Raw genomic sequence first — 6426 nt, forward strand, 5'->3', positions numbered from 1 at the left:
GTGTCGAGTCAGCGTTATTGCCTTCCTCATTGGGCAGAGTGGCGCCCAGGTGGGGCAGTCGTCGTGACACGTCATGTCGCCATTATTACCCCTATCATCATGGATAATGTCTTACTGAGGTTTTCATATGATATCTCAAATGGTAATTTTAAATGTAATTACTATTTATCATTTTCATAAAAATATATGAAGAATGATATTTTTTTCACTTTATTTTAATACAATAAATATGAAATATATATAGTTTCATGGTCAGAGTTTATGAATATGGTAATCGGTCCTTAAAGAAGAAAGTTGTGTCGATAGAAGACGCAGAGGATGACAAGAACATGTGTATATATATACATACAAGCACGGTGGTGGGACGCGGAAACTTAAATAAGAAAGCCGTAAGGGAGGTGCCGCGGGCGAGCGAACCACCACCGCTTACTTAGCATATAAATCAATATATACACATATTGATTTTAAAAAAAGAAACTTCTCATTTTTCAGATTTTTAATAGCGCTTAATTTTTTGCTTAATCCTTGAAATATCCAATTATCTACCCTTTTTTTTTTTTTCTTTTTTTCCTTTTTCTGTGGACTAGTTGGATGAATCGATCCAATTATAGTATTTTCAGTAATACTAAGAAACAATCGTCAATGCAATAAAAAATATAGTTATAATATTTTATATTATGAAAAATACTATAACATAAAATAAAAATACTGTAAAAAATAATATTTTCAAAATAATTATATTTATAAATATATTATATTATATTATTTTTTGGGTATTACTAAAATACTATAACATCGTATTAAAAATATTGTAATCGGTATTAGGTTAAAAAAAAAATTGATGTCGGAAAATTTCTGAAAACGTGAGACTCTTTTATGGAGAAAAAAAAAAAAGAGAGAATTCCCTCACATTCATATGCATTAAATTGCTGTTCGAGGGGCAAATGACAATCGACTTACAGAGATTGACCGAGTCAATAAATATGAAAATTGTTGTGTTTATATATAATACCACCAAATTAATGCAACAGGGAATTTGCATCGCATTCATCCTCACTAAAAATTGGTGGATTGAGGCGTTGACTTGCCAACTGCCTGAGTCATTTCGATCCTCGCCACAGCTTCCGATCGAAGTCAACGACGTGCTCGTCTTCCCCACATGGATTTCATCGGTAATCCCCCAGAAAAAAAGCTCTATCATGTTAATATACTATGCTCGAGAAAATGTCGGTGTTCATCACGTTAATTCCATCGGGAATTAAGCTGCATTATATTATGCTTCCTCCCGATATATATATATATATCTCATAAGAAATGGAATAATCATGCATCGAAAAGAACACCCAAACAAGCGACAAGTATAACGATGGCATGCGGTTACGTGATGGCAACCACTTAAGCAATGCAAGCACGCAAAGGAAAGATAGAAGTGACCTCTCACACACAAATGTATGATTTATTACAACCATTTTTTGTCCTTTTAAGTTTTGATTGTTATTATAGCATTGTTATGTATGCTCATATATTGCTAATTAGATCTTCGATTTAGTCAATTAAACTTAATTAATTATACTTTAACGCTCAATTAAAGTTATTTTTCTTGAGACATGTGTATTTATTTATCTATTTATTTTCGGTACCAAATGGAGACCTAAGCATATCCATTCATACATTTTAACTTCTACTCAAAACCCACCGCCTACCCCCCACCATTAATCCGTTGTTTCCTCCCTCGACGTTTCTTCCCCGTTGCCAGCGATCGAAACCAGTGCTCGGCGTCTCCTCTCTCTCTCTCTCTCTGTCTCTCGGTGAAGGATCTCTTCATCTGCCCTCTTTTCTTTTTGGAGTTCGAGATTGCTTCCGTTGATCGACGTGGTAAACGTTTGTGGGGGGGAGGGGGTATCGGATGTCGATTGCAGGGGGTGAATTTGGTCGCGGTGGGGATCGACGGCTGATTCGAGTGTGAGGAAATCGGGCATGGGTTTCTTTCCAGGCTGATTGGATCGGCCTTCTTGTTTCGGTGGTTTCGGTGGGATCTTCCCTCACTTTGATCTTTGTTTGGGGGGCGAATATTTCGGAGGGAAGATGGGGTATTTGAACTCCATCAGTGGGCTTCAAGCAGACGGTGCTCCGGTCAGCGGGGGAGGACTCAGGTCTCGTTCGTTTATTCCTTGTGAAGTCGTATTAAGGCTTACGATATTCTTTTCTAGATTTGTTTATGTTTCGTATCTCGTGCGATTTTCGAGCTGATCTTATGCTAGCATTCGCTTCATATATTTTGAGTTCTAATTCGAAGACAAACTAGCTAGTTATTGGAAGAGATTTATTTATTTATTTATTTTTTATGTATAAACAGTCGTTTATTCCTTAATAATTCAATATAAGTTAGATCCTTAATAATTGACAAACAAGTTATGAGATGGTTCGTCAGATATGGATGTGTGAACTTACATGGGAAACATGGTTCTTTTACGCTGAATAAACTCATAGAACTGCTTCCTATCTGTTAATTGTGGTTCTTGAATCTGCAGTTGAATATGTTGCCTAAAGTAGGCTGTAAAGAAACATCCTACTCTTGCGTGTCAATCTAACATTAAAACTCATGCTTATTTCTTTCAAGACAGTCAAGATGGGAAGTTTGGTTATGGGTATGCAAGCTGTCCGGGGAAAAGATCTTCGATGGAAGACTTCTATGAGACGCGAATTGACAGCGTTGATGGAGAAATTGTTGGCTTGTTTGGGGTCTTTGATGGTAAAATTTCTGCAGTATTTTGTTGTCTTTGTTATGTTTAGAATGTCTTATCTTTTTTTTTTTTTGTATTTGCAAATTTTTGGTAAAACTGACATAGAAAACCCATTCATTAACTTGCTTCTTTCAATCCTTTTCTAGGGTAAATTTCTCTCGTGGAGAGTTGCTTATACATTCAATATCCTAACGTTAGACTTTGATGCTTTGATGAGTGGTTATGTAGGTCATGGCGGTGCCCAAGTAGCAGAGTATGTTAAACAAAACCTCTTCAGCAACTTACTCAGGCATCCAAAGTTCATTACCGATACAAAATCAGCTATAGGTGGTGCTGATTTGCATTTTGTACTATGAAAGAGCTTTTAGAGAACAATAATATTTGGCTTATGAAATTCATCTGTGCTGTTACCTTCAGCTGATGCATACAACCACACGGACGCAGAATTTTTGAAATCTGAGAACAGCCAGAACCGAGAGGCGGGTTCAACTGCATCAACAGCTGTCCTTGTTGGTGATCGTTTGCTCGTTGCAAATGTTGGGGACTCTAGAGCTGTCATATGTAGAGGAGGAGATGGTAGGCCCCTCATCCTTAAATCAGTTCTCTTATCATCAATTATGTGTAACGGATTTCTGTACTTAATCTAGAACTAAACCGGCTCAATTTAGATGGAGTTTACTGCATTTTTTTTTACTAACTGTATTCTGACAACCCAACCTATTTAAGAGCAATATTTAGAATGTGACACCAGTGACATCTAGGTTCTTAGGATATATGTAGGTTCTAGACCAACAAAGTTTTTTGGCCTTCTCTTGATCCTGCCAAATGCTATAGTAGCTCTGTGTGTCTCTGGTGTACTGAACACATTGAAACAAATAATCATATAGTTTCAGATTCTTCAAAAATATAGTAATATAAAAAAGTATAGACAGGAAGGAGAAAGAGAACATATTCCTGTTTGGATTCACAGAATTTAAGCCTGAAATTGGAGAATTGAACCTGCGAAAAAATCTTCAGAAATGGCTGAAACTGCACACTTATGGTGATAAATGAGGATTTAAATTGTTGATGATGGATGAGGTGCTAAAGTTCATTACGCTCTCGTATTGCATGTACTCTTTTTGAAATGAGATTTGAAGATTAATAGTTTACTAGCAAGTTAAACAGGATTGGAAACTTAATATTAAGTTATCCAATTTTTACACAGCATTATTTAAAGAATAATAATCACTTTTTTATGCTACTTCTATAAGCCATTGCACTTAATGTCTTTATGACTTATCGATGCTACAGTGGTTTCATAGCTACATACTTTTGGTGAAATTGTATACTAATAGTTTAGTCATGTTATCTTGTCTTTAATGTATGATCTAAGAACTATTTTTTGTTCATCGCTTGAGTGTTGTTCCTTGATGAAACTTTCCATTTAGCGCTGTACATAGTAGGTTTTGGTACCACTTTAGATGTATGACATGTCTTGGAATCTACAAATGGGATTTTTATTGGTGTGATTTATTATTCTACGGTCTTTTATCCTCCAGTCCACATTTTGTTGGTTATATTTCTTGCATTCTGGAATTGACCCTTGTCAAAACCATCTAATCGTAGACTTCGACGATCGGGAGTTTAACTATTCACGCCAATGACAAAACAGGATGACAATGGAAGTTGATGTTTCCTTAATCCTGAAGCTTGTCATAAGCATATTTCTCCATTATTTGTTTTGTTCAGTGTTAAAGAATATATTTTTTATATGGAACTTTAGGTAGATATTATTGTGTCTCCATTATTTTTTCTTGCCAAATTTACATATTTTTTATCAAAAATCATCCCTCATGTATGTAGAGCTTGGTATTTAACATTTTACATATTTCCATAATCATTATCCGTGATCTACCATTTGCTTTTGTTTGGATGTTTGCTTGCCCATTTGTTCATCTCATGGTTCAATTACTATATGTGGTCATCTTTAGTTTGAGATTATTGCCTTCTAACTAGATTCAAATTTCTGATTGATTTATGAATGGCAATAAACAGTACTGTGTGGTGCTGTTGACATACTTGTTGTCATTGAATCCTGTTGTTTATGTTTGTTCTTATGCCCGTTGAGGTTGTTCTGTATTCTTTATAAGATATCCATGCAATCTCTTCTCATTTCAATTGATTGGGTCGAAAAATCAATCTAGAATTTGTTGCATCACTCGATCCAGTTATCTTGAAAATTGTAACTAATAAAGACTTTTTATTTAGCATATTAAAAGCTGCTTGTGGTTCTAATTTTCGTTGTTTTTTTTTTCCCACTTTTTCTTTGTTAAATCGAGTTTGGCATCTCAACTTGTGCTCAATTAATACAAAAGTTTATGTATTCTATGAACCTCTTGATACAAACATCTGATTCTTGGTTTTTCAGTGGCATCAGTTGCAACAAGTCCTTTTCTGAGGCAAACAGTTGTGCCAATTTCTTGTAGAGCACCCATTTTACTTGCAAGTTCTGTTTCTTGGTTCTTACAATATATTGCAAAAGCAATTTTCTGATCATGATAGAGTAGTTGACCAAACGAACTTCTGGGTGCTTCATAATTTAGAGAAAAAAGTCTTTTGTTCCCCATATGGTAAGTTTTGCTTCTAGTTTGTGCAGTAGATTGCAACGGCAATTCTTCTGATTGCTTGGTAATTTAGAGAAAGAAACCTTTTGTCCCTCGTGCATCATGGTCAAAAGCCAGTTCTTGGTACTTTGAACAACAGAGACCTGGCAAATCAACCTGTTGTGGTACTTGGTTGATGTGAGCTCTCATAATTAAACCAATCACTCTATTTTGATGGTGATAATATGGAGATGATTTTCTCTGGATGTGCTTGAAGGTTCTGTTTTTAACAAATTCAGTATCTGAAATAGAATACAATCACCAGAATCTTGTATTGAATTATTGATTGAGCCTCTTAAAAGTTTAGTTCTTTACTAGGAACTCGGCTCACGCTATTTTTTGTAACTTTTGCAGCTATAGCTGTCTCAAGGGATCACAAGCCTGACCAAACAGATGAGAGAGCAAAGGATTGAGGATGCTGGGGGCTTTGTAATGTGGGCTGGTACTTGATCTCCTCCATCATTTTTTATCAGTTTAGATCATTTCGTTATATAAATACTGATCAACTGTAACTGCAGGGACATGGCGTGTCGGTGGTGTTCTTGCCGTTTCTCGTGCATTTGGTGATAGGCACCTGAAACAGTTTGTTGTCGCAGATCCAGAAATTCATGTTTGATCTCTGACCTATCACTTTATTCCTACAATGTTATTGTCTTCAAGACTCGAGACATATCATCATCTGACAGTAATGCCTTTGACTGCTTCGACTACTGTTGAATGCAGGTGGAAGCGGTTGATGGATCTCTCGAATTCCTCATCCTTGCAAGTGACTGATTGTGGGATGTTGTCACGAACGAATGAGGTATACTTTAAAAGAAGAAAATAACAAAAAACAAAAAAAAAAGTAGGTACCTGAAATATCATCTCCGAAGATTGAACCCTTTCTTTTTCATTTGGTTCCAAATTCAGGAGGCGGTGGTAGCTATTGTCAAACCCCTACAAGATCCAGAACAAGCAGCAAAGAAACTGTTACAGGAGGCCTATCAAAGGGGTAGTTCTGACAACATCACTTGGTGTCGTGGTACAGTTTCTTGGCT

At 36.1% G+C, this 6426-nt stretch overlaps 1 pseudogene; it reads left to right on the forward strand.

Moving 5' to 3' along the window:
• Window positions 1-1514: 1514 nt before the first annotated feature.
• Window positions 1515-6190, forward strand: LOC135657751 (probable protein phosphatase 2C 59; annotated as a pseudogene).
• The last annotated feature ends 236 nt before the right edge of the window (window positions 6191-6426 follow it).

Source organism: Musa acuminata, unplaced genomic scaffold (genome assembly GCF_036884655.1).
Source record: "Musa acuminata AAA Group cultivar baxijiao unplaced genomic scaffold, Cavendish_Baxijiao_AAA HiC_scaffold_302, whole genome shotgun sequence".
NCBI lineage: Eukaryota > Viridiplantae > Streptophyta > Magnoliopsida > Zingiberales > Musaceae > Musa > Musa acuminata.